The sequence below is a fragment of the Hemicordylus capensis genome, chromosome 3 (genome assembly GCF_027244095.1).
Source record: "Hemicordylus capensis ecotype Gifberg chromosome 3, rHemCap1.1.pri, whole genome shotgun sequence".
In the NCBI taxonomy this organism is placed as follows: Eukaryota; Metazoa; Chordata; class Lepidosauria; order Squamata; family Cordylidae; genus Hemicordylus; species Hemicordylus capensis.
This window is the reverse complement of record NC_069659.1, coordinates 25,630,613-25,656,792: the sequence shown is the minus strand read 5'-3', so window position 1 is coordinate 25,656,792 and position 26,180 is coordinate 25,630,613.

The following is a 26,180-nucleotide window of genomic DNA, read 5'->3' as shown; positions in this document are numbered from 1 at the left end:
AGGAACTCCTAGGAACCGAACCCTATTTTCCAGGTTAGGTTTATTATTTATTTATTTTATTGATTGATTTATCATATTTCTATGTTAGAAGGTGTCTAAGTTACAATATAAAAATAAAACAACAGTTTCACAGAACAAAAACAATTAAAAACAATTCACAGAGTAAAACAAAGAAACAAGATTAATGGTGCGCTCGCACCGTTAACTTTGTTTAGCGGGAGGAGTTTTTAAGTGGGTTAGCAGCCGTGGAACCACCGGCATCGTCTACGAGCCCAGTAGTTTTGACAATCACTAGAAACTGGGCTGGGCTCCCTTAGCCCGGTTCTAGTGCTTGTGGGAATAGCTTCAGAGGCTCACCGAATTCAGATGTAACAGAAAACTGGAGGTCTCTTTACCTCTGATTCCCTAACCCGCATGTCTATATTCAGGGAAACGGAGTTTGAGGGGGAAAGCGACCCGCAGTTTCCCTCTCCGAACTCTAATCTGAACCTTTGGTTCAGAGTGGAGTTTGGGCACAGCGAACCATTTCTGTGGTGCCAGTGTTACATTTGAATGCTGGCACTGCAGTCTTGGCCTCACAGAACTGGCGTGGAGGGAGAAAGCCCTTTCTTCACTTTGGCCTGATTGGCTGTGCGGGCTGTCCTTCTGTCAAGAAGGAAGCCTGCACAGCCAGCTTCCACGCCTCTGTGCAGTCTTCCTGACTGCAGAGGCAGCTCTTCCCAATGTCCAAACATGGATGGGAGAGTTGGGGGACGGGGGTGTGGAACCATGAATCAATTGGACCTGTGGTTCTGTGTTGTGTCTGAACAGGGTTTCTGTCTGCAATTTGAAGCAAGCCAAACGACTTGAAAGATAGTGGCAACAGTGATTAAATACTAAGAAGCAACAGGGAAACAACAAACTTTGAATTATCAGAAAAGTGAAAGTGAAAGTGCTAGATTAAAACAAGAAGGGGGAAACATGGCGGGCCTGAGGCCAGCAGGGATATTAAACCTGCAAGCCCAGAACTTAGCACAGGCTTAGAAGACCTGGAAAGAGGAGTTAATTTCTATGTGGAAATTGTCATAGCAGATAAAGAGGAGGCTGTGAAAATGAAACTGTTGCATGCTTGACTGGAGAGAGAGGGAGAGAGATAAGTGAGGCACTGTGTGCTGGATGCAAACATTCCCCAAGCTCAGCGGACCCTGGCTACAACAATGGGCTGTTTTGATGCCAATTGCAACCCCAGAAAGAATGAAACAGTAGAAAGGTAGAGTTTTTTCACCCGAGATCAAGCAATAGGGGAAAGCATTGAAGACTACTAAACATAGCAGACAGTTGCAATTTTGGAGTGATTAAAGACTCATTGATTAGGGTCAGGATTGTGTGTGGAATCCAGGACACCCAGGAGAAAGAGAGATTGCTCAGAGAAGACTTTAGAGAAATGTCTGGAATGTCTGACTTTAGAGAATGTCTGGAAATATGGAGGGCATCAGAGTTATCCAAGGTCAGGGTTAGAGCCCTGGAAAGGCAAACAGTGGAATCCAACCCGGTGATACAGTCATCAGGAAAGAGAGGGGAAAACAAAAGATAAAGGCAACAGAGGACACTCCAGAGCGGGGCGGTGGGGGGACATGCAAAGAGAAAAAGGGAAGTGCCCAGCTTATGGGGGGAAATGCCACAACTGTGGCAATTTGCTTCCCAGTGTCTGAACCCAATGAAAATGCCAATAAAGTCCCCCCCCCCATGGAAAAATAAAGGGCCCTACCATGCTCCACGGGCCTTCAGCAGTCCAGCAATGCCACCCCAAGGCAGAGTTGTAGGGGTTAATCTGGAAAATGATCATTATTAAGATGGAACACTCCATCTCAAGGCTTATATTCAAGTCCTGCACCATGACTAATGAGTAGGAGAACGAAAATGCTTCTACTGACATGTGGAAGGCTATTAGAGCTAGGATTCAAAATTACAAAGATTCCTGGCTGGATTCACAATTACAAAGATTCCTGGCTGATTGGTTGAAGTACAGGGCCTAACCCTGGCTGCTAGCCAAGGTTAAGGGAGCAAGTGCTCCCTTAACCTGGGCTTGCTGCTCATGTGTGAGCTGGGTTGCTTCCAGCCCAGCGGCAGACAGAGAAGAGTGCCTAGTGTGAATGTTGTGCAGTGCATTGTGGGATTCCTGGAGGCCGGGACAAGTCCCAGCCTCAGGGGCATAACTATAATAGAGCAAGGGGAGACAGTTGTCTGGGGGCCCACTGCCTTGGGCCCCCCCCCAGAGGCAAGTCACATGACCGACTCCCCCAGCCGCGCACCTGCCCAGGCTTCCTTCGGTTGTATTCATCCTCCGAAACTGATGTGAGTGTTAAGACCTGGAACTACCAGAACAGCATGTCTTTCTCTAGTACCATTAAATGACTTGAACATAACATAAGAACATAAGAACAGCCCTGTTGGATCAGGCCCAAGGCCCATCTAGTCCAGCATCCTGTTTCACACAGTGGCTGGAAGCCACAGACAGGAGTTGAGGGCGTGCCCTCTCACCTGCCATTACTCCCCTGCAACTGGTACTCAGAGGCATCCTGCCCTTGAGGCTGGAGATGGCCCACAGCCCTCCGACTAGTAGCTATTGATAGACCTCTCCTCCATGAAGTCATCCAAACCCCTCTTAAAGCCATCCAGGTTGTTGGCTGTCACCACATCCTGTGGCAGAGAGTTCCACAGGTGGATCACGCGTTGTGTGAAAAAGTACTTCTGTTTGTTGGTCCTAGACCTCCTGGCAATCAATTTCATGGAGTGACCCCTGGTTCTAGTTTTGTGTGAGAGGGAGAAGAATTTCTCTCTCTCCACTTTCTTGCATCATCCACAATTTACATAACCTTAAAAAATAATTTAGGATGATGTTCTATTGTGGCACACAGGAGATAGATAGATAGATAGATAGATAGATAGATATTGATATTGATATTGATAGATAGATGTACATACATACATATATTAAATTTTTTTACTATGCTTTTTGTTACCACTATTCATCCTCATTTAAGATTTCTTTACTTCATGAGCTGAGCTTCGGGGGGGGGGGAGCATTTAAAAATCTTGTCTCTGGGCCCACTCCAACCTTGCTACGCCCTTGCCCAGCCTCTATTTACCAGTGCTGCTGGGAGCAGTGAGGAGAGTAATCCATGCTGCTCCTGGAAGTGCTGGTCATGTGGGCATTGTATGCCACCCAGGCCATGCGCAGTCATCTGGGGGAAGGCAGCCTGAACCCTGCCTTCTCCCTGTCCTGCTGTGTGCCCTTGTGAACAGCCCCAATGTTTGTTTGAAAGACAGAGAGGCTCTTCTCACAATCGGTGAGAAGAGCCATGAGGGGGGTTGTGAGGAGAGCGGGCTTAGCCCGCTCTCCCCGCAGACAAGCAACCAGTCTGCTCCAGACAGCCGCAGCGGCCGCCCACACAACTGCCAGCTCTGTCATGGAGCCAGTAGGGGCTGGTGAGTTCGGGGGCCATGTGGTAGGGGTGTGCACAGAACCGCCAACTGCAGTCCGGCACTGGGGTGGGGGGGTAGCTTTAAGAGCGGCGGGAGGGTTTGCTTACCCCTCCCGCCGCTTTCCCGCTCTGGCGCCGCTGTTACTGTAAAAAACTCCCAGTAGTCCTTTGAGCGCGTACACGCAAAGGACTACTGGGAGTTTTTTTACAGTAACAGTGGGAAAGGGGTGGCAGGGAGGTATCCTGCCGCCCCAATTACTCTTGCAATTATGGCGCCAGAGTGGGAAAGTGGCGGGAGGGGTAAGTAAACCCTCCCGCCGCTCTTAAAGCTACCCCCTCCACCCGAACCGCCCAGGTCCGGACCGGTCCGGACGATCCGGAGGCCTTTACAATGGCCTCTGGACCGGTCCGGGTCCATCCCTACCATGCGGCCCCCGGAAGCTCCAGCATGCCCTGCGCAAGGACGTAGGTCAAGCTGGAGAGACCCCCAAGCCGGGAGGCTGCTTTTCAGCCTCCCAGTCAGGGGTTTCCTCATGAGTTGCTGCGGCACGGAGCCGTGCCGCAGTAACTCAAGATAAAAAAATGGGTTTGTGGAGCACTCGCTCTGCGAACTCGGTTTAAGGGGAGGGGTAGTTTGGCGGGTTAACTGCCTGGCAAGCCTGGTGGTTCTCACGGTCCACCAAAATCGGGCTAAGTTCCCCTAGCCCAATTTTGGTGGATCATGTGAATCGCCTCAGAGAGTCTGTCTGCTATTATTTGTTTGGTAAGCCAAACAACTTGAAACACATACCAGGCAGTATATAGATATCATACACACATACATACATTTCTCAATCATTCACTTTTTAACATTTATTTAAGCATTTTCAGTTCATTGTATAGGGCTTCCCTCTTTCCCATTCTCTTCTGCTTAGCTAGTTTAGTTATTTATGGTTTGTAATTACAAAGAGATATATTAGTCTGATATCTATGACTGCATGCATGTTTTTTTAATTGCCTATAGTACAGGAACCCCTTTTCCTACCTGACTCAAATTTGGCAGTCTGGTCCCTTAGACTAGTACAAAACCTGAAATTTTCGCACCAATTAGATGGAAGTTACAGGCAGAGGAAGGGCAGCTGGGTCTGCCACTGAAAGCAAAGGGAACAAAAACGAATGGGTATAATGACAAAAATTGAAATTATTGCATAAGCATATATGCAATATATGCGTATATGACTGTGTTAACTGCTTTGAGAACTTCTGTTAAAAAGCGATATAAAAATATTTGTCGTATTCCTATTCGTATATATGATTGTAATGAATGAAGTTTTTAATGATAAAAATAATGGAATAACCAAATTCTTCCACGTTCCTATGAGCTGTCCTGACTCATCCTATTACTAACCTTTCTAGCTTGCATTGCTAGCCCAGAGGACGCTCAATGCAACTCTCTAGCAATAAAACCATCACATATAGTCTATAACAAATTAAAAGCAATAAAGCAACCAGGAGAAACACACAAAGATAATTTCATACTCAATGGAAACCAATCTCCATCTCTCCACAATAACTCCAAAGTCCTCTTAAACAAGCTCTTTGCCATTTCACCTTCCATTAAGGGGCATAGCCACTGCAGAGCAGTTTCGGAATCCTGATAATCAAAATCAATGCCAACAAAGTGATTTCAAAAATAAATTAAAAAACACGGCAAGCCTTTTCCCGCGACCAGGCAGGCGGAAGGGGGGGGGGCGTGGTGCAGGAGAGGCAGGTTTCCATCTACCTTCCACCCAGATGATCTGCCATGTCTCTGTGGACATGCCATTGCGCACCCACACAATCCATGCTGCTCCATGCAATGGATGCAATCCATTAATACATGGATTACTGGAGGCCAGGACTCATTGTCATGGCATCCAGGAATCTCACAATGCACCACAAATGAGTACAGTGCATTAGGGAATCCCCCTGGGACTCAGGCACTCTCGGTTCCTGGCTGCATGCAGCCCGAGCATACACAAGACCCGTACCTTGGGTTAAGGGGCGCTTCTGCCCTTTAACCCAGGTAAAAGCCCAAGTACCGAACCCGGGCTTGGGGGGGGGGGAGGCAGTGCCAGAATTGGGCTTGATCCTGGCACTGTACATGAGCAGCCCTTATACAAAACTATGGTCCAGCCACACCTGGAGTACTGCGTACAATTCTGGTCACCACATCTAAAAAAGGACATTGTAGAACTGGGAAAGGTGCAGAAAAGGGCAACCAAGATGATCAGGGGCCTAGAGCACCCTCCTTATGAGGCAAGGCTACAACATCTGGGGCTTTTTAGTTTAAAAAAAAGACGACTGCGGGGAGACATGAGAGAGGTCTATAAAATCATGCATGGAATGGAGAAATTTCATCCCCTGAAATTGATTGCCAAGAAATTTATTACCAACAAATGGAAGTACTTTTTCACACAACGCATAATTAACTTGTGGAATTCCCTGCCACAAGGTGTGGTGACAGCCAACAATCTGGATGGCTTTAAAAGGGGTTTGGCTAACTTCATGGAGGAGAGGTCTGTCAACGGCTACTAGTAGGAAGGCTGTGTGCCTCTGAATACCAGTTGCAGGGGAGTGACAGCAGGAGAGAGGGCATGCCCTCAAATCCTGCCTGTGGACTCCCGGTGGGATCTGGTGGGCAACTGTGTGGAACAAGATGCTGGACTAGATGGGCCATGGGCCTGATCCAGCAGGGCTGATCTTATGTTCCTGTGTTCAGGTAAGGCTTCCCTAACTTGGGTAGGGCTGCTAGTGTGCATAGCCTTTATGTTTTTCTATCACAGCTCAGAGGGATTAATTGGCTGTTATAAGAAAAATCTGCAAGTATTTTGAATGAGACTTGCAGGAATAAACATGCAAAATTCTTAAAATCGCTCCAGTTGAGCCTAAAAGCATTTCAGTCGAAATAATTAATGGCATATCTCAGAGTTCAAGTTGAGGAATGAATCAAGGAATTGAGACAGAATGAATCAAGGAATCCAGTAAAGATAATAAAAACAATCTTCAGAAGCTATTTATAGAAGACTAGAAATAAAAACTGCCCATTTGGATAATATCAAGCAGTAGCAATCTTTACATCTTGAGTCAGGAGTTTAGGTATTTTTATTCTACAGAGTTCAAGGGGAAAGGGAAAAACATTAATTACACAAATGTTATTCCATGAAGTTTAAAGGGACAAGGTCAAACTTTAAATATGTTTAGGTTTCATGGCAGTCTAAGCCAATGTCTTATGCAGATATACTGTCAATGTATTTTAATGGGGAGATCCCCATGTATTCTCAATTTTATTGCAATAAATGTTATATGCATTAATAAATAAAATACCTTGAGGCTATGAACTTGAATGCGCAAGAAGGGAAAACATCAGGGAATCCACTTGTTTTCCCAACTAATTAATATAGCTGTCACATTCATAACAGGGAAGGGAGCCAGTAGAAAGACAAATGAATTCATGGTGATACAATCTGCCACACAGGCCTTGAACTTTGCTCCTAAATTCAGGACATAGAATACTGATGTTACAGTGAAACAAATACTGCCTAATCCGCTAAATTCAGTGGGACGTACTCTCAAACAAGTGTGTATACAACTGCAGACTTAATCTATGTTAAATGGAAAACAGTAATGAATCTTTGGATACTTCCCAGTTTAGCTAGCAGGACTCAAAGCACTAGCATTACCTGCCCTCCCCTGGAAGTATCAGACTGTTGTGTTCTGTTGTGTTGTGTCAAGAGACAAACCTCATCTTTGCTAATGAGCATTGATGCTCATTTGATGATTCTAGAGCTAGCTAAAGAGGCTTGCTCGATTACATTTGAAGGCAAGGTTTTATTCATTGAGCATTGATGGTTGGTAGCTCGTGTGCTGGGACACACTCCGTATGCTTGGGTGGGGCTGGAAGAACATCAAGGAGTTGCAATGGGGCTAGTCTTTGGGTCAAGGTGTTGAGATTTTCAGCTGGTTGGAAGGAAGAAGCCTAAGTGGGAATCTAAGGGATGCTATTGGCTTTTGGAGGAACTGGTATTGCTTTAGCATTGTGCTTGAGTGCTCATGTGCTCCTCTGTGCCCAGTGTGGGTATTTGTAAATAAAACATAACCCAGGGGGTTCTCAAACTTGAGTCCCCAGATGTTTTTGGACTTCAATTCCCATAATTCCCAGTCACAATAGCTTTTGGCTGGGGATTATAGAAGTTGAAGTCCAACAACCTCTGGGGACCAAATTTTGAGATCCCCTGACATAACCCATGAACTGACTTCTTCTATATGAGCCTGCCCATGCACTAAGATGAGCTCAGAGGCTTGTTTAGTGTCTTATTGTTGGGAGACATACTGTGGGCAGACATAAGAGATGAGACCAGAGCCTTTCAGTGGTGGTTCCAAAACTGTCAATTGGCTCTTGGGAAGAGATCTATCTGGTTTCTTCTCTTCCAATGTTTAAGTGTACATTAAAAAAAATAAATCCAGTTATTCAGACAGGTTTTGAATGTTTAGTGATTTGTTCATCCTGTAACATATCATGGATATAAATGGTTTTCAGTGATATCTCTCTCTCTCTCTCATAGAAAAACAATGTAGAACCTGGTTAAATAAATATCATAAAGACATCCCAATGCACTCTCCTCTCAAAGAAACAAACTCTGTAGCAATGGCTCCTGGAACTTGCTCCCAACTTGGGGAAATGAAGAGCCTCTCAGAATGTATATCAAAAAGGATAAAAGCTACCACCAAGTCCAGGAGGATGCCAGCATGGCTAAGAAGTAAAGTCAAGGAAGCTATAAAGAGGAAGAAGAATTCCTTCAAAAACTGGAAGGCCTGCCCAAATGAAGAGAACAGAAAGGAACACAAACTCTGGCAAAAGAAATGCAAGGAGACAATAAGGGAGGAAAAAAGAGAGTTTGAGGAACATTGAGCTAAAATCATCAAGGAGAATAACAAACACTTATTTGATTACACCAGAAGCCTTAAACCTGCCAGGGAGGGAGTTGGATTGTTAAATGTTGAGGGAGTGAAAGGGATTATTAAAGAGGATATGGAGATTGCAGAGACGCTAAATCAATTCTTTGCATCTGTCTTCATGACAGAGGATGCTGAGCTGGGCTTCTCAGGAACAGAGGCTAAAGAATTGAGTCAGATAGAGGTGACAAGACACTATGTTCTAAATTGCCTGGAAAAATGAAAAATTTACAAATCACTAGGGTCAGATGGCATCCACCTGAGAGTCCTTAAAGAATTCAAATGAGAAACTGACAGACTCCTTGCAAAAATATATAACTTATCCCTACAATCAGACTCTGTACCGGAGGACTGAGAAGTAGCTAATGTAACATAGATTTTCAAAAAGGGATCCAGGGGGGATCTGGGAAATTACAGGAAAATAAGCTTAATGTATCTTCCAGGCTAATTGGTGGAAAGCATTTACAAGGATAAAATTGTTCAGCATATAGAAGAACAGGCTGTGCTGAGGGAGAATCAGCATGGCTTCTGCAAAGGTAAATCTTGCCTCACCAACCTTTTGGAGTTCTTTGTGAGTGTCAGCAAGTACGTGGATAATGGTGATCCAGCTGACATGGTAAACCCAGACTTTCAAAAAGCTTTTGACAAAGTTCCTCATCAAAAGACTCTTGAGAAAACTTAGCAGTCATGGGATAAGGGGACAGGTTCATGTGTGGATCGGTAATTGTTTGAATGTCAGGAAACAGAGGGTAGGTGTAAATGGACAGTGTTCTAAATGGTGTGAAGTAAAACTGCTAATTTTATAGTGCCCTTATACAAAACTATGGTGTGGTCACCATATCTTAAGAAGGACATTGTAGAACTGGAAAAGGTGCAGAAGAGAGCCTTACTAGGCAAGCCGCCCCTCAGTGTAGGAAAAAGACAACTGAGGGGAGATATGACAGAGGTCTATAAAATCATGCCTGGTGTGGAGAAAGTGGATAGAGAGAAATTCTTCTCCCTCTCGCATAACACTAGAACCAGGGGTCATCCCATGAAATTGATTGCCAAGAAATTTGGGACCCCCAAAGGAAATACATTTTCACACAATGCATAATTAACCTATATAATTCTATGCCACAAGATGTGGTGTCAGCCAGCAGCTTGGGTAGCTTTAATGGGGATGGGGGTTTAGACAGTAGCAGAGCCAGTCCAGCGGCAGTCCGTGTTTGGCCGCTGCGGCGGCCCCCACTCACCCCACCCCCTACATCTGACATCAGACACGGAGGGTGGTCTAGCTCCCAAACAGGGCTGTGCGAATCTGTTTGGGAGTTAGATCCAGGCCAGCGCTGTGTTCTCAGCGTGGCCAGAAGCAGTGGCCATTTAACTCCTGAACAGGGCTGCGCGGACCCACGCTGGAGCTAAACCAGCCCTCCCATGTCTGACGTCAGATGCAGGGGACGTGTCTGGGCCATGAGGTGCAGCCCCTGAGGGGTGGCAGCCCGGGTTCTTTGAACCCGGTCACCCAATGATGGCTACGCCCCTGGATTTAGATAAATTCATGGAAGACAAGTCTTTCAATGGCTACTAGTCTGGTGACTAGGCCACCTCCAGTCTCAGAGGCAAGATGCCTCTAAATCCTAGTGGCAGGGGAGCAGCAGCAGGAGAGAGGGCATGTCCTCAGCTTTTGCCTGTGGGCTTCCCAGGGCTTCTGGTGGGCCACTGTGCGAAACAGGACCAGATGGACCTTGGGCCTTATCCAGCAGGGCTGTTCTTATGTTTTTTCAACAAAAGTTCCAAAAGTAATTTACACATACATACAATGGCTTCCTGTCCACAAAGGGCTCAGAATCTAAAAATGAAACAAGCACTGGAGGGATGCTGTGTTGGGGATGAATAAGGTCAGTTGCTCTCACCCTGCTAAATAAAGATAATCACTACTTTTAAAAGGTGCCTCTTTGCTCAATTAGCAGGGGGGGAGTTGTCAAGAATATGTTCAGGAATAAACAGGTACTATCATAGTAACCAATTGTCCTTATTAATATGTAACATATTAATAATAACTAATTTTAGGTAAGGCTACAAACTTAAGACTAAACAGCATTTCTTTGTAAATTCTCCATTTCTCTCTCTTCCTACTCTGACTTCTCCCCCCTCCACCCACCACAGAATCTCTTCCCTGCCTCTCAGCAGAATGAATTGGTATTGAGATGGCGGAGTCTGAGGTGACAGAATGAAAGGTAACATTTCAGACTGCAAGTGAAGGAATAACATTTTGGAATACTCCAGGTAATTGTTTTCTTCTGTGGGGAGGGAAAACAAAGAAACAAACTCCTTGCAAGTAGAATACAAGCATAGCAGGCTGGGTTTGAAACTACCTTTCTGTAGGAGTATTTACCAGAGCAGTGTGAAGCAGACCCAATTTAATCAGGGGACCACCTCAGTGCTTTGGAAGACTCCTTGATTTGCAAAAGCGCTTGTGGGGTGCAGCCGGATTCACTTGTTCGGAATCAAAGAGGTTGCTCCAATCTGAACTGAAGTTGGGCCTTTCCCCCAACCCCTCCCGTCTTGATAGGAGACCAGGCAGTTTATACTTCATTCTGGATAGCAAGGGAGACGCTGCTTCCACAGCTTCAATTTTTAAATGACTTCTGGTAGGAAAGCTCATTGTTGTAGCCCTAGAAAAGCCTACAGTTCTCAGGAAACTCTGCACCTTTCTCAGGACTTCAGGGGAAGAAGTTTAAAAAAAATCCACCGTAAGTCATTTTTATAACTGAAGCTACAGTTACTGCAGCCACCTAATGGCGCAGTGGGAAATTACTTGACTAGCAAGCCAGAGGTTGCTGGTTTGAATCCCCACTGGTACTATATCAGGCGGCAGCAATACTGTATAGGAAGATGCTGAAAGGCATCATCTCAAACTGGGTGGGAGGAGGCAATGGTAAACCCCTCCTGTATTCTACCAAAGAAAAACCACATGGCTCTGTGGTCACCAGGACTTGACTCAACGGCACACTTTATCTTTACAGTGACTGCTCCCTTGTCACCATAGTACATGAGTTCACCATAGTACAAAGTACACCATAGGATACTCATGAGCTGGGGTGGTTGGTACCTTCTGCGGGGATGAATGCCCATTGTGATTTTTGTCAAGGTCTACACCTCTAGAGATGGAAAATAGGTGATAGCATTGCAATCTTTCAGTGTGTTCTCATGCTTTTATTGTCCTGACCATTGGGTCTGCTGTGGCCAGATTTGCAAGGGTATTTTAAAAGCTTTTAAAAGTTAAAACACAAAACAAAATTACTATTCAATTTTAGTGATGTAGAGATGCTGGAAATTGGACCTGGGACCTTCTGTGTGCAGAGAAGATGCTCTACCTGAGCTACAGCCTCATGTGTAGGATATTATGTACAGTGGGTATAGGAAAGAATCACCCCCTTTGATAGACCTTAAATTCCGGTTCCCTTACATCCTGAAATGAAAACACAAAGAAAATTCCCTTCACCAGCTGTACTTATCCAATGCAACCTATAACATCCAACTGAAAAACATCACAATTACAGTCCAGAAAAAGTGTCAGAAATAAAAAACAAGAATTACTGAGATTGAAAAAGGATCACCCCCCCAATGTCAATATTTTGTTGAACCACCTTTTGCTTTAATAACAGCCTTAAGTCTGTTGGGATACTTCTCTATCAACCTTGCACATCTAGACGGAGAAATATTTGCCCACTCCTCCATATAGAACTGTTCAAGTTTGGTCACATTGGATGGTAGGTGTTGGTGGACTGCTATCTTCAAATCTCTCCACAGATTTTCTATGGGATTTAGGTCTGGGCTCTGACTGGGCCACATGAGGACGTTCACTTTTTTCTCCTTCAGCCACTGTGTGGTCAATTTTGCTGTGTGCTTCGGATCATTGTCATGTTGAAAGGTGAATCTTCTGCCCATCCTCAACTGTCTGGCAGAGGGTAGCAGGTTTTCTTCCAGAATCTGACGGTATTTTGCCCCATCCATTTTTCCTTCTACCCTAACGAGAGCCCCAGGCCCTGAGGCAGAGAAACACCCCCACAACAGGATGCTGCCACCTCCATGCTTCACTGTAGGTATGGTGTGTTGTGGATGGTGAGCTGCGTTGTATTTACGCCAGGTGTACTGTTTGGTGTTGAGGCCAAATAGTTCAATCTTGGTCTCATCTGACCATAAGACCTTTTCCCATTTGGCATCAGAATCTTCAAGGTGCCTTCTGGCAAAGCTCAAACGAGCTTTAATGTGGCCTTTCTTGAGAAGTGGCTTTCTCCTTGCGACCCTCCCGAACAAGCCACATCTGTGGAGCGCTCGTGAAATTGTTGTCACATGCACAGAACAACCACTCTTTGCCATGAAGTCCTTTAACTCCTTCAGAGTGGCCATTGGCCTCTTGGTAACCTCTCTTACCAGTTTCCTCCTTGCTCTTCCATCCAGTTTGGAGGGCCGACCGGATCCAGGGAGGATAGCAGTCTACCAACACCTACCATCCAATGTGACCGAACTTGAACAGTTCTGTATGGAGGAATGGGCAAATATTGCTCCATCTAGATGTGCAAGGTTGATAGAGAAGTATCCTAACAGACTCAAGGCTGTTATTAAAGCAAAAGGTGGTTCAACAAAATATTGACATGGGGGGGGGTGATCCTTTTTCAATCTCAGTAATTCTTGTTTTTTATTTCTGACACTTTTTCTGGACTGTAATTGTGATGTTTTTCAGTTGGATGTTATAGGTTGCATTGGATAAGTACAGCTGGTGAAGGGAATTTTCTTTGTGTTTTCATTTCAGGATGTAAGGGAACCAGAATTTAAGGTCTATCAAAGGGGGTGATTCTTTCCTATACCCACTGTACGTAGGGCATTTTGGGATGACCCATCTCTGTATGGACAGCAGAGGTAGAGCTGGTATGACAGGTACATGGAGAGAGGAGGGTCAAACCTGCTCCTTGTGATGGAACTATTCAGTGGATCAGTGAGGAACACTGACCTAACACCAGCTGCAGCAGACAAGCACCACGTAAAAGTGTGAAGAGCTCTATGAGGATAGGAAAAAGTAAGATTTTTGTGGAAACTCTTCCTAGCAACCCAAACATTTGTGGCACCTTTCAAACTGCCATTGATATAGAAAGGACTGTATCTAGTATATGGGAGCCAAGAGGAAATGGATCATGCTTAATATCATCATGGGAGAGCTTGGCTACTTCTCATTATCACGTGGTGTAATAAAACTCTTTACTCCCTCCCCCACCTTTCCCAGTAATATTCTCTGTCTTCAATTATTCTTATGAATATAACCTTCAGGGGTGCAGATGCCCCCTCCATCATAACTAACTAACCCACATATCCTCAAAGTGTTTTTCTTTCCCTGCTGTTGTATTCTTTGTTTTGTTATTTAGAAGTTTGTCCCAGTGGGGATCCTGTAGAAAGTAGGGGTGGTCAGAAAGAAAAGGGAGGTAAAGGAGGAAATGGAGTTGTTTCTGAAGAAAGTTAAACCTACATAAGATTACAGTGAGGTGGGTCTCACGATCGGTGAGACCCGCCAAAACAGGGTTTGTGAGGAGAGCAGGCTTAGCCCGCCCTCCCCACAGACGATCGTCCAGTCAGCCCTGGGTGGCCAGATCGGCCGCCCACATGACTGCCGGCTCTGTTACAGGGCAGGTGGGGGCTTGGGAGTTCAGGGGCTGTGTGGCCCCAAGAAGTTCCAGCATGCTCTGCGCAAGTGCACAGAGCATGCTGGAGAGACCCCCGAGCCAGGAGGTTACTTTTTAGGCTCCCGGTCAGGGGTCTCCTCATGAGTTGCAATCATGAGTTGCGATCATGACACACGATCCGGAAACGCCGGTTAGCAGAGCGCTTGCTCCACTAAACTGGGCTAAGAGGAAGGCTTCGCAAGCGGGTTACTGATCAGCAAAAATCGGGCTAGGCTCTCCTAGCCCGATTTTTGCTGGTTGTGAGAATAGCCTGTGTGTGCTTACGAGGGAAGCAGTTATAAAACACTTGCCAAACCCATATCTCCCCCCTAAAAGTGTTTTTCTCCCCCACCACTCAACCTAATAACCTATGTCTCCACTCAAATGCCTTTTCTCTCCCTCCAGAAAATGTGGGGAGTTGCTCCTCAAGCTTTCCCTCTCTCTGCACCCCTGTAAGCTTTACTCTTAAAGGAAAAATACATTTCCCCCGTCTTATGGTGTAGTCAAAAGAACTCTTTTATGGAAGAGTGGTTCTCAGGAACAGAAGATATCGCTGTTTCGCTACCCCAGGAACCTGTAGTTGGGTTGGGGAAGGCTGAAGTCAAAAGCTCACTGAAGGAGCTGTTGAACTAGCGAAGGCTGGCTTCCTTCCAGTGGAAGGGTTATTATTATATTTATTTATTCGATTTATATATTGCCCTTCCAAAAATGGCAATGGTTCTTCTAATCCTTCAATGGTTATGAAGGAGCCAGGAGTCCCACCCCTCCTTGGAGTTCAAGCCAGCCCTGATCTGAAGCAGGCACTTTAGCTAACTTCCTCTCCTCCCATGTAGGCCTATTGGGAGGAAGGCTCCAAGCAACCAGGTGAGCACTTTGCCTCTGATGCTGGACTTGGCATGGTGTTAGCTCTGCTGCTGGGATCCCAGGGGTAATGAAGAGGGTTCAAGGGACAGGGCAGCAGCCCCACTGGCAGGTATCTAGTCTTGAGCGCCAGTGCAATTTCAAAGCAAAATCTTCCTGCTGGAGGAGTGAGAAGTTCTGGTTGCTCAGGATCTTTTGGATCTAGAGAACTTTCATCTTGGTTGGTGTGTCCTCCTCTTCCTCCTCCTCCCCCCCCTCCCGGTTACAGTCCAGGTAGGTCCAGTCAGCTTACTAAAACAGGATGTAATGCAGGATGAAACCCAAACCATAAAATAATTTGAGCATAAAATGTAACATTTTTACTTTCTCCCTTCTTTCAGAAAAGAAAAGAAAAGAAAAGAGAGAGCCTGACTGCTGATGAAAACCGTTCTGGAGATGAGCCAAATGGCACCTGGGGCCAGCTGAGCCATTTGGTGGGAGGGGGGGCATTCAGTGGGTCACCTCTCTCTGAGATGCAGCCAGATGGAAAGGATGCGTTCTTCAAAGTAGGGCATGGTACCACTGTGTCAAATCACAGGTTACAAACAACAGCTGCATTCACACGTAACACAGAACCACAGTTGAATGGGCCTGTGGTTCTGAGGATTACATCCCAATGCAGGCATCTGGGTTATGCACAGTGATGAAACGGAAGGTTTAGATTTGGAACTCCAGTCTGAACTCTCGGGTTGCAGTGTGTTTCATCACTGCAACCCAAGGTTCCAGGCAGTCTGCAGTACATGCAAATTCAGAACCACAGACTGCTGCCACTGGAACCAGAGTTGAGGGAGGAAGCTCAACTTCTCCCTCAACTTCATTGCATCCTTCAGTAAAGAGAGCCCACACAGCCAGCTCCCCTGCTTCTCTGCAGTCTCGCGGATTCCAGAGAGACTGCTGTCCTGTATGTCCGAATTCAGACAGGACAGCAGGGGGAGGGGGTGCATGGAACTGCGGATCCATTGAACCTGCAGTTACATGCAAATGCATCCATTATGACGTCCATACAGGGGCAGCCCTTTAATGAGGCAGGCGGCAGATTATTGGGGCACCAGCAGGTGGCAAAGCGTCCTCCACCATTGCTACTGGAACAGCTTGTTGGGACTGTTGCAAGGAGCCCCTCTCCTCATACTCCTTAGCTTGCAAGGAGCACAAAGAGAAAAGAGGAGGCTGCTAGCAGCCTCCCCTCCATCCTGCCACCCCCATGCCACTTTCAAAGCTTTCAAGGGTCAGTTTTGAAAGGGGGATGCCCCCAGCAGGGTCATGGGGCAAGTCAGCATTTGGAGACTTGCCTCAGACACCCCAATATCTCGAGCCACCTCTGCTTCCTTAACTCCACTTCAGAGTTTTAAACTTTTTAGTTCTTTTTATTTTAAAAATAACTATTAAAAATCCTTCAGTCATGAAGAGATCTGTTCCAGTAGAGTATCCATGTCTCCAACGGATGCACAAATAAACATCTTTTCCTTGGACTACTTGCTAGTGATAAGCCTCAGGCCTGAGCAATTGTTTAGCTCCTCTTTATTTTCTTCCCTTAATTGCCAATGGAAATGAAGTCATACTGTTCCAGCTATTTCCCCCCCCTTCAAGATATAAACTTAAGGAATAGCCAGGCCAAAGTCTGAAGGTTGATGATGTGTAGAAACCACAGCTCCATAACTTTGCTCAAAAAGGCCTTGAAGAGGTTTATAAATATGGTGTCTGGGATATGAGTCATCTTAAGTTATGATAGACAGTTTATATGTTTTGATGAGGCAATTTGTAGAATTTGAGTAGAATGAAAGAGAAATGCACATATCAAGCAGGTTTCCATGAAGAACAACTTAATTTTTTTTGTCTTCTTCAAAATAACTATTTGGGGAAAGGAAAAGGTTAAATGCATGGAATAATTGCATTCGAGGAATGTTCTAAAATGGAACATACATGTTTTTATACTCTTACACTCTCTCTCTCTCTCTCTCTCTCTCTCTCTCTCTCTCTCTCTCTCCATTTTTGGTTAGATTATTGAATGATCAAATAAACAGCACTGGTGCAACAAACACTGGGAAAATGAAAAAAAAAACTTTGAAAAGTGGGGTGGGTGGGAAGAAAAATATTGGATTCCTATAATTTGTTTTAAAACCAGTTAGAAGAGTGCATTGTAAGGCTTGGGGAGGGGCAAGGGTGCCCCACGTCAACCCTAAGTGTGGCTATCTGACTAATTGATTTTTGGACCTGTGTCAATGTCTTTGAGTCAAAGCTGAATACTCTGCACAGTCCCCCTGGCACCATATGAAAATTACTGTTCTCACCATGGCCATGATGACCGTTCTCACCATGCACTTTGCCCAGCGCTGGTGGGCTCCTTTAAGAGAAACTCTTGAGCTTATTGGAAACCAATAATCTTAGGGAAAGAAGGGAATGGGTGTATAAAAACCCAAGTTGAATAGATGTAAAATTTCCACAAATCTCATCATGCAAGAGTAAGTACATTATTTCCCACAGGCTTACTCTTGTGTAACAGTTTACACAACCTGTACAAACACACTGTAACTAGGATGATGTATTCCTGCACAGTATGTCAGCCATTATTATTATTACACTGTACTATGCTATCAGTATAAATGATGTGTTTAGGAACATAGGAAGCTGCCATATACCAAGTCAGACCAAAGGGTCCATCTAGCTCAGTATTGTCTACACAGACTGGCAGTGGCTTCTCCAAGGTTGCAGGCAGGAATCTCTCTCAGCCCTATCTTGGAGAAGCCAGGGAGGGAACTTGAAATCTAGATGCTCTTCCCAGAGCAGCTCCATCCCCTGAGGGGAATCTCTTGCAGTTCTCACACATCAAGTCTCCCATTCATATGCAACCAGGGTGGACCCTGCTTAGCTAAGGGGGCAAGTCACGCTTGCTACCACAAGACCAACTCTCCTGGTCCTGACCAGCTCCTCTCTCTTCTTTTACTGTGCTTTAGATTTGTATCTTTTATGGTTCTACACTTATTTACAAGCTACTATGAGAGCCTTTTGGGCTGAAGTAAAGTAAAGTAAAGCGTGCCGTTGAGTTGGTGTCGACTCCTGCCAACCAGAGAGCCCTGTGGTTGTCTTTGGTAGAATACTGGAGGGGTTTACCATAGCCATCTCCCGTGCAATATGAGATGATGCCTTTCAGCATCTTCCAATAGCGCTGCTGCCCAATATAGGCAGTTCTCATCGTTTGGGAAACATACCAGTGGGGATTCGAACCAACAACCTCTGGCTTGCTAGTCAAGTATTTCCCCACTGCGCCATTAGAAGTAGTGGGGCATAAGATATAAAATAATATATGAACATGCAAACTCTGCCTGAGAGTTACACAGGCAGCAGAGACAGATTGTTGCTCCCAGGGAACTTACAATCAAAAATAGACAGGAAACAATAGGGCAAAGAGAGGGATAGGAAGGTTGGAAGAATGAATGCAAATATTCTGATCAAATGTAACTGTCTTGGTTACATCTGGGAATGGGGTAAAGAGAAGAATCCAGAGCTCATGCAGAAATGGTGTGTTTTGAGAAGGGATTTGAAGGAAGGCACTATGTACCTGTTTAGGGAAGAATCAGGAAATCAGAAGGATGTGATTTTTAGACTATGAGTCCTCAGGGGAGAGGGAGCCATTTTATGTATGTATGTATGTATGTATGTATGTAAACCACTTTGGGAACTTTGTTTGAAAAGTGGTATATAAATATTCGTCGTATTCATATTTGTATGATAAGTCCAGGTTAGCTGTGCTTTTAAGATTTATGCCTATTAAGCTTTATTTATAGGTTTCAAGAGTAATAAATGTCTTCAAAGAAGTGCTGTGAAGACTTCACATTTTTATTATCCAACTAGAGCTAAACAAGTGCCGTATTTATCTAAACTAGGATTTTTCCCAATTCTTTGATGTTAGAAATGGTGGGATCACCTTAAATTCAGAGTCCTGGTCCCTTTAGGTAAACACAGGCATAATCTAACAACTATTTTTAAGCTGATCGCCTTAAAATCAGAGTTGTCTTCTATTCAAGCAAATACAGTGCTACACTCAGCCGAATGACCTGGTATAAGTGACACAGTCCCTTGGCACAGATCAACTTTAGCTATGCCAGCCCACATCCAGAGCAAAGAACTTCATACAGAATGAGCACTATTGTGCTAGTGCAAGAGGATGGCTTAGTTGTGCTGAAAACAGGGATTTGCAGAACTGTGCTATAGAACTATAGCACGGCAATGCTCTTTCACATCAAAAACGGAGGTGTGCTGCAGTTATACGGCTGTTGCACAACTACAAGCAGACTTGTGGCTGCACAACACTAATCTGGAAAGCAACTTCAGACTTAGTGCCACTAACTAGTGCAAGAGCTTTGCACTTGTGCAACAGCCTTCTACGTCAAGTCTGTTGCTCTGGAAGACAGCCAGTGACTTTTGCTGCTGTGACAGGCCATGAACTGGGAAGAAGAGACCCTCTGTTTGGCTTTCTCCCTCTTGCCAGACATCTCTGACTTTTCATGTGCAGCATGGCAGGTGTGTGTTTCTGGCACCTACTACTAATTCAGTGAGACCCAAATATCCACAGGGCTTCATGTGGTGTTTCTGGTTAATCCATTCCTTGATCCAAGCCAGCTCTTGAGTGGTGCATTCATTGCAATTTAGTCCCCTCCCGGACTAGGGGTGGGGCAGATAAAGGAGCAGCAGAGAAGAAAAGAAGTCTGCATTTGCGTTGCTATGCAAAAGAATCAGAAGACTGTTGAGCCCTTTCTTGCGATTGGCAAAAGGGCTCAAAGGGGGTGCCCCAGGCAGGAGTTGAGGGCATGCCCTCTCTCCTGCTGTTACTCCCCTGCAACTGCTACTCAGAGGCATCTACACTGCCTCATCTAATCTACACTGCCGCATTCTTGTGTGTCGCAACCCTTCTCTCTCTGGATTCTATATTCCATACAAGGCAGTCCCCCGCCACCACCAACCTGAGTAGTGGAAACTCAGCATAGACAGAAGTCATTTGCACAATCAAAAACTGTGTTCTACCCAGGTTTGAGAGCTGTGAGTGCTCCCAGTTTTCGGTTGTGTGGAAGCAAGGTAGGAGGAAAACCTGGGTAGAAGTGATTGTGTGGAAGCAAGGCAGGAGGAAAAGCAACCCAGATTTCCCTCCTATCTTGCTTCCTCACAATGGAAAATTGGGAGCACATGCAGCTCCCAAACCTGGGTAGAGCACAGTTGTTGACTGTGTGAATGACCTCATACTGTAGCAAAGGCAAGAGTCAGTTGCCATACAGATCCACCCATAGCTGCTGTTATGCTGCTGATGGGGAGGAGGGCAGGGATGGCTGGGATTGGGTATTTGGTATCAGAGAATTTCTGTTACTGACTCCTAACTAAGGGCTAGACTAGGCACAGTGATAGAGATCCCTGATAGAATCTTTTGCCTCTTTAAATTTTGGTAAATAGGAGCTGGGCCACCTTAAGTGGCGCAGTGGGGAAATGCTTGACTAACGGTTCAAATCCCTGCTGGTACTACTGTATATCGGGCAGCACCGATATAGGAAGATGCTGAAAGGCATCATCTTACTCAGCATGTGAGCCGACATGTACAGGCTGCGTACATGGAGCAAACACGATCTTTAGTTTCATCTGGTGCAACCCTATGAACACTGATGCAAAAGCAAGCCCCAATAAATTTGATGGAATGTACTCACAAGTAAGTGGAAATAGGAATGCAGCCTTATTTTGCTTTTATACTGTTTTGCTACTCTGCTGGCTTTAATCATTTTTTATATATATTTTTTATCAGATGGTTACTGTTTTTAAATTACGTAATTCTGCTCAGGGAGCCTTCAGGCTCAGGAGCGCTTTATTAAATTCCTGTAATAAATAAGGGCAAATAAATAAACCTGTCTTGCTTTAACTTCGCCATTAAAAAAGCCCTGAATTTCCTGAATCAAAATGTGGCAGCCTAGTATTATATTTTTACAACCAACACTGTCCCAATCTTTCAATTTGTTCATAGTACAGATAGTTTTGTCCTGACTCTTGAATCTTCTGACTGCTCAGACTATAATACGTTTCCCCTGGGAATGTGATTCCTTTCCCACATCAATTTCTGTGAAGGGCCAAACTACACATTACAGCATACACAAATGGATGTAATAGTAGCCCAATTTTAAAAAGGAAACAAACAAAAACAGGAAAGCCTGCTTCAGAAGGGGAAAACTGAAAGTGAGGAAACAACAGGGGGATTTCTCCATGTATGAGAAATCATATGTGAGGAAAAGCTACTTGTGGGAAAATCTGGAGTGGAAAAAGAGGGCCGGGAAAGGGTTTAGCACCCCTTCCCCATACTTCACTGCTCCCAATTGACTACCCCCAAGTGGCTTTCCTAAGGTTTTCTTTTTTCTAAGGTTTTCTAAGCACCTCCAGCCTCAGAGGCAAGATGCCTCTAAATACTAGTTGCAGGGGAGCAACAGCAGGAGAGAGGGCATGCCCTCTCCTCTTGCTTGTGGGCTTCTCAGAGGCATCTGGTGGGCCACTGGACTAGATGCTGGATTAGATAGGCCTTGGGCCTGATCCATCAGGGCTGTTCTTCTGTTCTCATTCTGTGTATAATATGTAGTTTGACCACAGAAAGCTGTGGGAAACATGGTTATGAGAGTGCTGTTGGCATGCAATTAATAGGAAAAGAAATGGGCAGAACATCAGGTTCTGTCTTGGGATAAGTTGGGCAGAACCAGATTTTTCTATTCGGATTCCACCATAGAATGTCTTCAGGAATTCATTTCAGACTCAGATGTCACAGAAGTATAATTGGTACAGGAGGCTTCTGTACGTATATGGTAGGCTTGCCACCCGTTCTTTATTTCAAGGAACAGTTCTTTATTTAGCATTAACATATACCTGTTCTTTATCAACTTAATAAAGAATGCAGTTTGTTCTATATTTTCAGCATTCTGAGGTAGGCCAGTCCACGGGCAGAGCCACCATTGTGTGAATGGCTTCAAAGAACCCAGGCTAACAATGAAAGGGGCTGCTGAAGCCTGTGGGTGTGTGTGTGTGACTCAGACTCCGGAGGAGCCTCAAGCAAACTCCCCATGCCTGGGCTCCGGAGAGCCCCGAGCGAGCTTTACCCTGTCCATTTCAGGCAGCACTTGCTGCCTGACAGCATGTATTTCTCTTTCTTTCCTTCCAGCGAGGGAGAGAAAGGGAAATACAGGTGAAACTCGGAAAATTAGGATATCGTGAAAAAGTCCATTAATTTCAGTAATGCAAATGAAAAGGTGAAACTGATATATGAGACAGACGCATTACATGCAAAGCGAGATGTCAAGCCTTAATTTGTTATAATTGTGATGATCATGGCGTACAGCTCATGAAAACCCCAAATCCACAATCTCAGAAAATTAGAATATTACATGGAACCAAGAAGACAAGGATTGAAGAATTGAACAATATCGGACCTCTGAAAAGTATACAGTGTACTGTGCTTGATTGGCCAGCAAACTCGCCTGACCTGACCCCTTAGAGAATCTATGGGGCATTGCCAAGAGAAGGATGAGAGACATGAGACCAAACAATGCAGAATTGCTGAAGGCCGCTAATGAAGCATCCTGGTCTTCCAAAATACCTCATCAGTGCCACAGGCTGATAGCATCCATGCCACACCGCATTGAGGCAGTAATTGCTGCAAAAGGGGCCCAAACCAAGTACTGAATACATATGCATACTTATACTTTTCAGAGGTCCGATATTGTTCTATTCTACAATCCTTGTCTTCTTGGTTCCATGTAATATTCTAATTTTCTGAGATTGTGGATTTGGGGTTTTCATGAGCTGTACGCCATGATCATCACAATTATAACAAATTAAGGCTTGACTTATCTCGCTTTGCATGTAATGCGTCTGTCTCATATATCAGTTTCACCTTTTAATTTGCATTACTGAAATTAATGGACTTTTGCACGATATTCTAATTTTCCGAGTTTCACCTGTATATGCTGTCAGACAGCAAGTGCTGCCTGAAATGACAAGGGGTGAGCTTGCTTGGGCTCTCACCCTCTTTGCCTGGGCCACACACCCTTTGCGAGTGACACCTTGTCGAGAAGAGGGCCAAAATCAAGCCATACCCACATTTCTAATTAATGAAAGTTCATCAGAAGCCAACAAGGTATCTCGTTTTATCATCTCTTGTTTTACCTGTTAAATGAAAGTGAAATAAATTTGAGGGGCTCTCGCTTGTGACAAAGCTCTCAGTTTACATGAAAAATGTGACGAACACTAGTATTTCTTCTGTGCTGCTAATATATGTATATTGCTGAGCCTGGATGGTTGCATCCAGCTTCCTTGTTTATGTATTCATTAAAACGTTTGTGTCCCACTCTTCTAGCAAGCTAGAACATCGGAAGCTGCCTTCAAATCGAGTCAGACCCTTGGTCCATCTAGCTCAGTATTGTCTATGTTGTTTAATTAATTAATTAATTAATTAATTAATTAAAATATTTATACCCTATTATTAGTGTATTATTAGTACACTAATGCTCGGGGTGGCTCACAACATTTATAAAATAGTTACAATGTAAAATCAGACTAATAAAATTAACCAAATTAAGCTAAAGAAGTTTAAAAAAATCCAGGCTAAAACCACAATCAGAATTACAGATTTTAAAATTTCAAATTCAAAGTTATTTTAAAAACCTAAAAACTACGGATTTCTACACAGTCTGGCAGCAGCTTCTCCAAGACTGCAGGCAGGAGTCTCTCCCAACTTTATCTTGGAGATGCCAGCGAGGGAACTTGGGACCTTCTGCATGCAGGCAGGCAGGTCCTCTTCCCAGGGCGGCTCCATCCCCTAAGGGGAATTTCTCACAGTGCTCACATGTAGTTACCCATTCAGTTGGAGGACCAGGGTGGACCATGCATGCTTGCTACCACAAGTCCAGCATTCTGCCCAAGCTATTCATGGCAGCTTACAATACCAAAATTGTACAAATATGGAGTAACCAAAAACACTGACTGCAAGGAGTAACCAAAAAAACTCATGGAAAAGAAGAGACGCATTTTGAGGGCAAAAAGCAACTTTAATTTAACGTGCTATCTGTTTTAAATGGGTTAAGATGGTACTGTTATCAGCTATGTTGCTTTCTTATGCTGCTTTTCAAAATTGCTATTGCTTATTATGGGGTAGCATTCAGAAAAGGTTACTCATGAGAAGCACCACTGAAATCCTGAGAGTTATCTTTACTAATTTAGGGCCCATAAATTTCAATGGAACTCACTTATGGCTAACTGAGTCTGATTGCTACCCATGAATTCTTAGAAAAGCAGTATATAAATATATTAGATAGATATAATACATGAATGTATTACACTACTAATAAATTATTCTTCATGTTCTGACGGACACACATAATGTCATTTTATTAAAGTCTTACAGTGAGGCTATTCTCACATGCCGCCTAACCCAGGCTAGGGATGTCCAGCCTGGATTAGACTGCTCGTGAGAACCATCGCGATTGGGCCCTATCCCAGCAGGTAGCACAACCTCGCCTGGCTTGGCCATACTCAGAGATGGGCACCTAGAACACCTGTCCCTGAGGGGACTCCCCCAATGCATTGTGCGTGTTGCACGATGCATTGTGGGATTCCTAGAGACTGGGACAAGTCATCCTGGACCCTGGAGCTTCATGCTGCACCACACAGCGCTGCTTGTTCGGGAGCGGAACACAAAATCGCTCATCTGGGGGGGAAGGTGATTTGAAGCAGCCTTCCCACCCGTCGGCCACCCTGCCTGTTCTTTATTTTGGAGCTCTTCAGGTGACAAGCCTAGTACATGGTCAGTTCTACATGATGAGGAGTTCTCTAGAACTGTGATGAAGCCTGCTGGGTTCTAGAGGATTTACTAGGTGTTCTAGGCCAGGGATTCTCAGCATTGGGTCCCCAGATGTTATTGGGCTTCAACTCCCATAATCCTCATCCCTATGGGCCTATGGTTGGGGATTATGGGAGTTGAAGTCCAATAATATCTGGGGACCCAACGTTAAGAATCCCTGTTGTAGGCAACTCCTTTATCAGCTGACTGTGACATCTCTAGTGACAAGAGCCTTGGCCATTCACAGACAGGGCCAGATTATGACACGATGAGTCTCTAAGCTATGTCAAGCTTCAAAGATCCTATCCTATTACAAAACGGGTGGCTTACCACCATCACCCACCACACTGCTCACGGTTACAGTAGTGCTTATCAGAAGAGGCAAACACAGCCTGTAGTTGTGATGGTGGGCGTTAGCCTGAACCAAGCCCTGGTTGAATATAATTTTGATGTAATGTACAGTTCTTCAGCACAGATGTTGAAACTCAATATTATAAATAACTGTGTAGCAATAGAAGCATATTTTCTATCAGAAGCTTATTGTTCTATCAAAACAATAATCCCCCTTTTCTTCTTTTTTCTTTTTGTCTTTGCTGTTGTTTTAATTTATGTAAACTACGTTGAGTCCAAGGAAGTCAGGTAGTCAATAAATTTACTAAACAAACAAACAAATAATCAATCAAAAAGGTCCTCTTTAGAGTCTTTCCCTCCCTTTCTCCTTTGTTTTCCAATCAATTAAGTAAACATTGAAATTTAGCCATTTTGGGGAATTCAGAGCCCCCCCCACCCCCGTTAACATGAGGCCCTAAGCTGTTGCTTACTTAGCTTGTGCCTAATTCTGGCATTGTTCACAGGACCTTTTTGGGGTGGGTGGGGAGGGGCAAAGTGTATATGTATGCACACAAAGAGTTCTAAAGCAACTGTTCCACATTAATCCGGTCATGAATCTGGGGAGAGGGGAATTGCCCTCTTGCCCTGTGGATGCCCATGGCTACAACTTAACCTCCTTATGCCCATGGCATTTTATGAACATTTCCCAACACCTTTTATGGCATTTTATGAACATTTCCCAACGCCTGAAAGAGGTACCCTTAAAGTGATGGTCTGCTTACATTTAGCAGGGGGAGAGCAACTGTCCCTATCCAGCCACAGCACAACATCCCTCCAGTGGCTACTGCTGGTGTCTTCCTTATATTTTCTTTTAGATTGTGAGCCCTTTGAGGACAGGGAACCATCTTATTTATTATTAATTTTGCACCTTAGGTGAGAATCATACCCCTAGACTCAGAAGCC